The sequence below is a fragment of the Triticum aestivum genome, chromosome 3B (genome assembly GCF_018294505.1).
Source record: "Triticum aestivum cultivar Chinese Spring chromosome 3B, IWGSC CS RefSeq v2.1, whole genome shotgun sequence".
Lineage (NCBI taxonomy): Eukaryota > Viridiplantae > Streptophyta > Magnoliopsida > Poales > Poaceae > Triticum > Triticum aestivum.
This window is the reverse complement of record NC_057801.1, coordinates 798,880,208-798,891,490: the sequence shown is the minus strand read 5'-3', so window position 1 is coordinate 798,891,490 and position 11,283 is coordinate 798,880,208. Positions and strand designations below refer to the sequence as shown.

The 11,283-nt window shown below is 48.0% G+C and overlaps 1 pseudogene; it reads right to left on the bottom strand.

Annotated features, from left to right (window-relative positions):
* Nucleotides 1-1,764: 1,764 nt before the first annotated feature.
* On the bottom strand, nucleotides 1,765-10,343 carry LOC123067940 (probable cyclic nucleotide-gated ion channel 10; annotated as a pseudogene).
* Between the last annotated feature and the right edge of the window lie 940 nt (nucleotides 10,344-11,283).

Genomic DNA, 11,283 nt, shown 5'->3' with positions numbered 1-11,283 from the left:
GAAAAATTGGGGAATACTATGAATTACTATGGATTTAAGAAAAATCTGCTTGCCCTAAAATATGAAAAATAACAAGAAAAGAGTTGAATGGGATTAGATACTTCAAAATAAACAATGGACTTCTTACAATCGATAAAGGTAGGAGAATAAAATATATTTGAGCTTGCTACTTGACTGAAGAATTATGGATGTCATAAATAATTTCGTGGAGACTCTATAAGCAGTTTATTAACAAAATATTTATAATATTTAAGCAACTACATAATCTCAAGATAAACCATAGACAACTTAAAGAACAATTAGTACAAACCATATGTGTAATGCTAAAACCATACATAGTAAAAATATTTAACATTTATGGCTTCAACAAGGCTTCAACAAAAATTAATATAATGGCGCATGAAAATTTTAATTTAATGTCTCTAATATCTTTTTTGGAGTGTTCCTAATTTTGTAATAACTCATAACACAAAAGGATCTCATAACAATATAATTACATTATTTTGAAACATAAAGCATATGTATGGTAGAGAACATTTTTCCCGATAATCGAAACCAACAAATTTATATCTCAGCTGACCCATACAGGGAGCCCGCCGCAACCGCTGATGGATGCCTCAGCCCCGGCCGGAGCGCAACATGGACACGGTGGTCTTTTCTCCAACCACCTCCGAGTCTGACTGCTTCACCACTGCCACGATCACGGTCTTCATCTCCAGCACGGCGAGCTCCTTGCCGAGGCAAACGCGGAGCCCAGCCTAGAACACTGGGTACCTGTAAAGGCTCTCCTACACGAACGTCCCGCCGGCGCCCATCAGACACTACTCCGGCCAGAACTTTTCGGTGGCGGACCGCGGACGGTATACAGGTGGTACATCACGCGCGCGCCGGCGGACCGCGGACGGCCAGCTCCCCCGCTGTCGTCGACGGCAGGCGCGCCTTGCGCTCACCACCGGTCCGTACTCCCGGCTCTTGCTGATTTCCACCACCTCCCCGATCACGTTTCCGGCCATTACACACTCGTCGAACCGCACGGCGTCTCCCATCCTCTGACGGAACTGCGCAACAGCGGCCTTGTCAAGCTCATGCGTGCAAGCATCGGCTCCTTCATCGAACGGACGCAGCGTGACCTCCGTGTGCTCCTCACTGTCGGCCTTCCCATCAAGGAATCGCACCACAGTGATCTGCACACCGTGGTGCTCACCATCCCCCCGGCAAGATCGAGGGCCTCCCTGTCCTCCGGCCTGCTGGAGGAGACGATGCACACGCCGTGTGCGACCTACGGGCTTACCTGCTCACAACTGCTGAAGCCGCGGTCCACCAGGACAACCATGGAGCACGGGGCCTCCCGCGGGATCCTTCGATTGACGGCGCACAACTCGGGCCTGAGATTCTCGACTCTGTCGACGCTGCCGTGGGCGTGGCCAGACGTGGCCGGTGTGCTAGCGCTTGTGTAAGGGCGGCACGATGAGGGAGATGCACTTGTCCTTGGTGGCGGCAGCAAAGTCGTCGTTGTGCAGAGTCTGGAGAAGGCTGTCAGAATTTGTACCGTTCGGTCGCTTACTCTTGGCGACGCACCACGAGTCCACCATGATGCCCGCCGTGCCGGCGCTCTACGCATGCACCGGCGCGCTCTTGTCCTTGTGCATCGTGTGTGGCAGCAGCATCACAAACACCGCTTGCCGGCCACGTCCGAGTGCTCCAGCTCCTACTGGTCCGACGCCATTGCCTGCCGCGTCGCGTCCATCTCTGACGTCTGCAACCTCATGCTTTGTGCTGGTGGCGGCCGAGACCAGGAACACCATAGCACGCGCGGCACACCAGCCTCTTCTTCACGAAGAGATGGAAGGTGGAGGCGACACTCGGAGGGAAACGGGAGGGGAGGAGGCGAGGAAAGAACTGTCGGGTGAGAGAGCCTTTATAGCCGCATGTAGGCGGTGGAGCGGTGTCGCTGGATTCGTCTGGATCAATGAGAGAGATCTAGAACAGAGCACAAACAGCAGATTCAACGGTTGTGTCTAGAATGAACATGACATGCAGATTGTATGCCCACACGTGGTCATGCCACACCAATTCTGCATGCAACAACCGACTATGTATCTCTACTACTGATAAACAAGAAAACATATTCATCGCTCTGTGCACCCAGCCTAAACTACACAGAACAATACGGAGGAATTATAGCCCTTTGATCAGATCATTTAATTAGATCTAACCATCAATGTTACACGAACGGACGTTCGAAGTGCGTTTAGCATTTTTCACGGGCGGACGAAAACTCTGCCACCCCGCACGCACGTCCCGCATCCCTCGTCACAGCCTGTCCCACTTTCCGTTTTCGGTCCGTTCATCACGCTCAATCCGCAATCCTCTCCCCGTCGAGCGCCGCCGCCGCCGCATCTCATGTCTGCCTGTAGTCCCCTGGCCAACTCCAATCGCACCCCCCCCCCCCTCCCCCCAATTCCGATGCCCACGCTCGCCTTCCACAGGATGAATGTGGCCCGTCTCCAACGCTCGCCCCCAGTGTGGATTGCCGCCACCTACCACTACTGCTCACCACGCGAATCTGCCATTCTTCCACAATATGGACGAGCGCCTTCACATAGTACCCCTACAACTCCTCCGCTCGGCCGCTGCCGCACGGACGCGGTCGCAGTCGTCGTCGCCGTCAGCCGCTCCACCACTCGGCTGCTGCTGCAAGGATGTGGTCAGCGCCGGCCTCTCCTGGAGCGCGGGTCATCGCCGCCCGCCGCTCGGCTGCTGCCCCATGGACACACTCTCCCACACCCCTAGAGCCGCTGGCCTCTCCTGGAGCGCGGGTCGTCGTTGCCGCCGGCTGCCGCCACACGCGGCGCATTGGGGCCCTAGCCCCTAGCCTTCAAGAGGCATCTTTTCCCGTGAGCTACGCTTCTCTGAATGTACAGTACACGCTTCTCATATCTGTTCTCTGAATATACGCTTCCCATATCCTCGGTGTACAGGCTAGAAATAAGAGAGGTTGCAGAGGGAGTTCATCATGTACAGGACTGGTTGAAGCACGATTCACTAACATGGATGAGGCCTGGGGCATCCTGCAAACTGGAAGCAAAGCCAGAGTTGGTGGTTGGTTCTACAAATGCTAACCAGCACAGCAGCCGGTCACACTGGTCGCTCACCAGATTTTCATTCACTCGCACCAAGTTGCAGACTGTAAAATCTTGTCCTCACTAATTTTCCATACAGTATATAGTGTGATGGTCAAAGGAGAAAACTTGATGAATGCCATATCTGCTCTTGCAACTATGAGGTACGAGCAGGTTTGCAACTTTCGAACGGTGGTTATAATTTGCACTGCTGATTATATATATGATCTCGCTAACTTATTTATTTCTTAAACAGGCAGGAATTCAAATTTAACACACTTGCTGCAAGACTCACTAAGTACGCAATTTCCTTCTCCTTGTGTCGGTATGATTTAAAGTTATTCTTTAGTTTTGGTGATAATGTGTGTCAAGCATGTTAAACGCAAATAAATCTAAGTGAAGCATGAGAACAATTCTTTAAAATTAACAAATCACACTGTGCTCAAAAAGATATAAGTGAAGTACTAGAGCAAGTCCTTGGCTCTAAAATTTTAAGTGAAGCATAGGAGCAAGAGTAGCATAATTTTTGGCTCTCTAAAAATGGTGTATCCACCAAGGATTCAATACTTAAAACACAAAGCAAAACAAGCAAAGACTCATATAATACAAGACGCTCCAAGCAAAACTCATATCATGTGACGAATACAAATATAGTTTCAAGTAAAATATCGATGGTCGTTAGAAGAAAGCGGGGATGCCACTCGGGGGCATCCCCAAGCTTAGTTGCTTGCTACTTCTTTCAATATTATCTTGGAGTGCCTCGGGTATCCCCAAGCTTAGCCTTTGCCTATCTCCATCAACATCTTCACCAGCACCATCTCCATCAAAACCCTAGTTCATCTCTTGTATCCAATCTTGTATCCAAACCACAAATTGATACCTGTGGGTTGCTAGTAGTGTTGATTATTCCTTGTAGTTGATGCTAATTGGTTTACTTGGTGGAAGATCTTATGTTCAGATCCTTAATGCATATTATTACTCCTCTGATTATGAACATGAATATGCTTTGTGAGTAGTTACGTTTGTTTCTGAGGACATGGGTGAAGTCTTGTTATTAGTTTTCATGTGAATTTGGTATCCGTTCGATATTTTGATGAGATGTATGTTGTCTTTCCTCTAGTGGTGTTATGTGAACGTCGACTACATGACACTTCACCATTATTTGGGCCTAGAGGAAGGCATTGGGAAGTAATAAGTAGATGATGGGTTGCTAGAATGACAGAAGCTTAAACCCTAGTTTATGCGTTGCTTCATTAAGGGCTGATTTGGATCCATATGTCTAATGTTATGGTTAGGTTTTACGTTAATACTTCTTTTTTAGTTGCGGATGCTTGCAATAGGGGTTAATCATAAGTGGGATGCTTGTTCAAGTAAGGGCAGTACCCAAGCACCGGTCCACCCACATATCTTTGAAGGGAGATGCATTGACATGGTATAGGCTATGTGATGATACAGGATCTTGGAATTATAAACGATTGAAGTTGGAATTTCACCAGAAGTTTTATCCTATGCATCTTGTTCATCGTGATCGTAATTACATATATAATTTCTGGCCTCACGAAGGAGAAAGCATCGCTCAAGCTTGGGGGAGGCTTAAGTCAATGTTATATTCATGCCCCAATCATGAGCTCTCCAGAGAAATGATTATGCAAAAATTTTATGCTCGGCTTTCTCTTAATGATCGCAACATGCTCGATACTTCCTGTGCTGGTTCTTATATGCTGAAGACTATTGAATTCAAATGGGACTTACTGGAAAGAATTAAAATTGGGGTTCCGACGATGGTAAGGAGCCAGGTATGACACCTAAGTTTGATTGTGTTAAATCTTTTATGGATATCAATGCTTTTCGTGGATTTAGCGCTAAATATGGACTTGACTCTGAGATAGTAGCTTCTTTCTGTGAATCTTTTGCTACTCACGTTGATCTCCCTAAGGAGAAGTAGTTTAAAAATAATACTTCCATTGAAGTAAAAGTAGTTGCACCTATTACTGTTGAAGAAAAGACTGTCACTTATAGTGATCCTATTGTTCCTACTACTTATGTTGAGAAACCTCCTTTTCCTGTTAGGATAAAGGATCATGCTAAAACTTCAACTGTTGTTCGTAAGAGTAATACTAGGACTTATACACCTCCTGAGAAAATCAAAGTTGAACCTAGTATTGCTATGGTTAAAGATCTCTTAGATGATGATTTAGATGGGCATGTTATTTATTTCTGTGGTGAGACTGCTAATATTGCTAGACCCGATACTAAGATACATAAACATGTTGTAGGCATGCCTGTTATTTCTGTTAAAATAGGAGACCATTGTTATTATGGCTTATGTGATATGGGTGCTAGTGCTAGTGCAATACCTATTTCCTTATACAATGAGATTATGCATGATATTGCACCCTCTGAGTTAGAAGATATTGATGTCACTATTAAACTTGCCAATAGAGATATTATTACACCATTTGGGATTGTTAGAGATGTTGAAGTCTTATGTGGGAAACTTAAATATTCTGCTGATTTTATTGTTCTTGGTTCCCCACAAGATGACTTTTGTCCCATTATATTTGGTAGACCTTTCTTAAACACTGTTAATGCTAAGTTGATTGTGAAAAGGATGTTGTTACAATTGGCTTGGGGGATATGAAACATGAGTTTAATTTTTCTAAATTTGGTAGACAACCCTGTGTTAAAGAACTGCCTAGTAAGGATGAAATTACTGGTCTTGCTTCTATTGCCGTGCCTCCTACTGATCCGTTAGAACAATATTTACTTGACCATGAAAATGATATGTTTATGAAGAAAAGAAGGAAAATAGATGAAGTGTTCCTTAAACAAGAACCTATGCTGAAACACAATCTACCTGTTGGAATCCTAGGGGATCCTATGCGAGGAGGTCTATCGCTGTTTCTTGAAGGGGTTGTTGTCATATTCGAAAATACTACTCGATTGTGGTTAACTGGATTTAGCCATGGGTTAATTAAATGAAATCACTGGGATGAGATCCCTTAAAAAAACTGGGATGAGATGGCGTGTCACTGCACGGTACAGGAGTTTGGACATCTTTTTTTTTTAAAGTATCTGAAGGAAAACGCCATCAAAGATTGCTACTGCTCGGTTAACCGGATTTAGCTAGTACTCCTGTGTCATTTGACAAAGAAATCATACTGTAAAATTTATGAACAGTCAAGAACTCAAGATGAAATGTGGTGTGAAGAACCGCGGGTTATGGTAACGACTTACAAACCGAAACAATGATCTATGAGATGACGAGGCGTAATGTTGTTGGGTGCAATTTTTCCTACGGGGAATGGTTGTAGGATTAACAAGTGATTTCCAGCCCATGTAATTTTTTATGCAATCACATTTTCATGCGGACCAACAAATTAAACTGAAGTCAATATAAGCAAGATCAGAAGCTGAGCAGGTGCTCTAGATAATCCAAACACAGTGAAGGTAGTCTTAGCAGAAAACAAACCAAGAAACCCCAAAAAGGAGTTTTAATAGAATATCCATTGCATCAATATTGTGTATCTTTGATCGTGCAGCAAAAACCGTTTCTGGGTACGTAGTTTTCAAGAAATCCAGATGAAATTTACTAGACAGTAAAACAGAGCCAGCTATGCCCTTCCACAACGATTTGACGTTCTCAGTCGTTGGATCCCATCCATGTACACGCTCCAGATTAGTTTGGCCGTCGCAGAGATCACTTACGCACGTTGACCGCTCGAGGCATCGTTACCCAGGCCCTGCTCCTCGGAACGAGTAAGGCGTGCGGTGAGTAATCGGGCCTTTTACTGGTCGAACGGCCATTGGGCCCAATTGTTCGTAGCTGGCCCAGAACAATGTGAGCACCTTCCAGGCTATTCATTCTTGTCCCAGCCGTATCCTTGCGCTCCTCCCCTGTTCGTTGGCGCTGCGCCGCCGCCGTCTTGCGTCCCGACGGCGAGCTTCTAAGACACGTGTGCCGGGGGGGCGTCGCTCTATTATTCCTTCGTAGGCTCCCGTAGGTGGGTCCCTTTTTTCCCATGGCCTGCCCTACTGCGTCGTTCGTGTTCCATTCCATTGCGGTTGCAGCGGCCGCATGCAGCGTCGGCGTACACCCCTGTTTTCACGCTGCATTCGTCGACCTCCATGCCCTGGCAGTTGTACCGCCCCACATGTCTGCATTCGTCGTACTGTTACACCTGCTTTGACCATGTGAATCGTCCTATCAGTGGCGGAGCTACAGGAGAATGCTTGGGGGGGCTGGAACACAAAATATGAACATTTAAGAGGGCAAAATGCTAATTTTTCTTCCAACTAAGCACAAAGTTAGTATTTCCTTCACAAAATTGTCTAAGGTTGGGGGGGCCACAGCCCCCCAGCAATACACTAAGCTCCGCCAGTGCGTCCTATCCAGCGAGAAGCGGCGGCAGAACCATGGCAGTGATGGATCATTGGTCGCCCTTCTGAAACTGCTGCTGTTGGTGGAGGAGAATTGTTATCCGTTTGCCTCTTTCTATAGCTGAGCTACTTTCATATATACTCGTACCAATCACATCGCCTTATTTTGCCTTTTCCATCTTGCTTTTCATCCAGGCAAGCCACGGCGTAGTTTTGCCCTTGGCGATGGCAAGCCTTCCATTTTACATGCTCGCTTATAGCACCAAGCTGGAAACGGAGGAACATGTGATTAGATAAGAGCTATGAGAAAATAATAGAATAGTCAAACAATCCAAATCAGAATAGGAGAAGCAATGGGCATACGTTGTAATATCTCACTCACTACATCCTATTTACACATGCCCCACCACCAACTTCAAGATGTTAAAGTTTGCATTTGAAATTATTAGACATTTCTGTCATTCTAATTTTCTCTAACAATTTTAAATTTTACCCTTAAGACATACGGGCGCAGCAACGCGCGCATTTATGTTCTAGTTCATCGTAGAGGTAGCTCAGGGAGGAAACGGAAGAGGCACGCACCTGCATCACGGGGAGGATGACGAAGAAGTCAAGGGAGGTGGATTTTTTGAGCCTACGCATCCGGGCCATGTTATCTTGACAGTCCGTTTTTTTTCTTGTACCTCGAGATACGTAGCATTAAGCTCCATTAACTAGCGTCATGACCTGACTCATACGGTAGGTTGGCAGGCTCGTGGGTAGGACTGAATAAAAAGGTCCCCTAGATTCTGAGACGTCTTGTTTCTTTCTGCCGCCCGAAGATCGATGAGATGCTCACGAGACGGTGTCTCATGGGCTAACGGTCTAAATAAAATCTAGCACTGTTCCCTACTTCCCTGTGTCAATGCAAGAAAAAAAAAATCATCAGGCCAGCTATCGTAGAAAAATGCATGTGGCGCGGCACAAGTTGTTTGTTTCGTGTACCCCGATCACTCGTACAGCCATCGATAAGTGTTTGACATGTGCGAAGCACATCTGGAGGTCCCTCGCAAAATATGAGCGCTTGGAGCTTCTACACAACCATAGTTGTAAAATCGGTCCCCTATACGTACACAGACACATCTAGATATGCCCGCGGACAGTGACCGAGCAGACATCCGTGTCGACCTGCCTCCTCTAACCATTGTATCCATGGCGTACCGTGCTCGTCTTCGCGTCCATCGTCGTCGTTACCGTGCAGACGTCTGCATCGACTTGCGTACCCTAGCTGTTGTATTCGTGGCATACGTACTTGTCTCAGGCTATCGTCCCGACGTTCGCGTCGAGTCGTGTACCCTAAGTGTTGTATTCGTCTCCGTGTCCATCGTTGCTACCGTCCTGACGTCCGTGTCGAGTCGCATACCTTAAGCGTTGTATTCGTGGCGTCATGTGTTCGTCTCTGCGTCCGTCGTTGCTACCGTCCTGACGTCCGTGCCAAGTCGCGTATCTTAAGTGTTGTATTCGTAGCGTCATGTGTTCGTCTCCGCGTCCATCGTTGCTACCGTCCCGACGTCTGCGTCGAGTCGCGTACCTTAAGTGTTGTATTCATGGCATCATGCTCGTCTCGACGTCCGTCGTCGCTACCGTGCCAACATCCATGTCGACTCGTGTATTCTAACCATTGTATCCATGGCATCATGCTCGCCTCAACGTCCGTCGTTGCCACCATGCCAACGTTCATGTCGACTCGTGTATTCTAACGTTGTATCCATGGTGTCCCATGCTCGCCTCCGTGTACGTTGTCGCTACCGTGCCCAGTTTGTGAGATTTCGAACATTCGAATGATGCAACGGACGTTGATCCCAAACCATGTACATTGTACATGAACTGTGACTTTTCATCGTGTACTTCGTCCATGTCCTAAAACATGTGCATCGTACCTGAGTCATGGTCACCACTCACCAGGCACTGCCAGCGAACCTTCTCCCACCCGCGTAACCAAAAAGCGGAGTTGAGTTAAAAACCCATGTCACGAGTATGTGAAGCTGTGTTGTTGTTGACTTTGTCCATATGCACGTGTCTTTTAGCTGTGTTGCCCAGCTAGACTTCATGCACAGTAGCCTACTGGAACTAGAATGATCACAGACCTGTGGTGGGTAATCACACTGCCGCAATGCCCGTGACCTGTTTTAGCGGCTGACGACGGCACGGATCCCAGCGCGTACGGGCGGCCAAGATAACACGACCGGGGTGCGTAAGCTTCCCAGAATGATTTCGAGAAGTCAAGCGCCATCCCTTTCCTGGACCTGGCGTACGCCGGCAGGCTTCGCGCGGCCGCGGCGTCGACCTCCGCCTGGTCCGCGTCCGCCGCGGCCTGCTCCTTGTCAGCGATCCGGCGCCGCGTCCGTTTCGCTGCCATGGCCTCGGCGCGCACGACGCGGACCTGCGTAACGCAGTTCCCCGCGTGCATGGCGTCCACCATGCAGCGGAGCACGGTGACCGCGGCGGCGAGCCAGCCGTCGAGGAAGACGCACATGAGCGGGCCGCTCACCGACACGGCGTACAGGAAGAGCGGGTCCAGCATGAGCCCCGCCGCGAAGGACAGCAGGTAGGCGCGGTTGCACTCCCGGACCCACCGCGCGCGCGGGTCGAGCGCCCACGTGTCCCCGACGCGCCACTGCCCCAGCCCTAGCTGCTGCCGCCGCCGTTGCCACCGCCGACGGTGCTGCCAGTGCCGCCGGACCTGCTGCCCTCGGCCTCGACCCGCAGCGGCGTCGACTCTCCTGCTGACCGCGCGTCGTCGGTGCCGGAGGGCGAGGCGGCGAACGAGGGCGACGAGCGCGTGGAGAGCTCGCCGGACATGGCGGCAGTGCGCAGCTAGGTTGATACTTCGGCGCCGGCGAGGCCGTGGATGGAATGCGCGGCAGAGCGCATCAGTTTGCGGGATCGTGTGAGGTGGATTGATGAGCTTACATACCGGGCACAACTAGCTAGGTAGCCCGCGCATTGATCAGTATTCTGTATGTAGATATATGGCACACCGGTTGTGCGTGCAACCACAGCACTGTGCCGAACTGAAATGACCACCGGCAATGCTACACGTACAAACGATTTACAGGCTTTTATAGGATGATTAATCTTGATTGGTCAATAGGTGAGCTGAACGGCCCACCCCCTGAAAATCAGGGGGGGAGAGGTTTGTGATTGGTTGTTAGATGAAAGGAGCGTGTAAAAGCGTGTAAGTCTTTGTATGTCTAGCATTTTTGAATGACCACGCTAACCTCCCCGGTCCAAGTAGGATTATCTACTGATCAGTTACGCATTAGGCTGGTCACAATGGAGAGGAACTTAGGAGTAACATCACACATTCCAATACAACTTTGCTTATGTGGCACATATTTAATGAAGAGAGAGGTGCTTGTGGTAACTAGCTAAGTTACCGAAACATCACACACTTCAATAAACAATGAGTCTATAACCTAATAAATACATCGTTGCATGACACTACATAGATGTTCCTACCCACTATGGAGGTAGTAACATAGTCTAAAAAAGTGTGTAAGTTACTAGCTTATGTTTTTGCCCATTGTGACCAGCCTTAGAAAATGGTATCAGCGTCAACACGATCGCGCGAGTAAGTATGAGCTAATGATTGGTAGTATGAGCTTAGTCTGAACACCCGTTTTAATTGTGTGGAACTAATGATTAGTGAGATCAGTGCACATCAAATGTTGCATTATCCCTCCGTTTCTTTTTAGTTTGCATATAATATTTGGTCAAATTCAGACTTCATAAAGTTTTA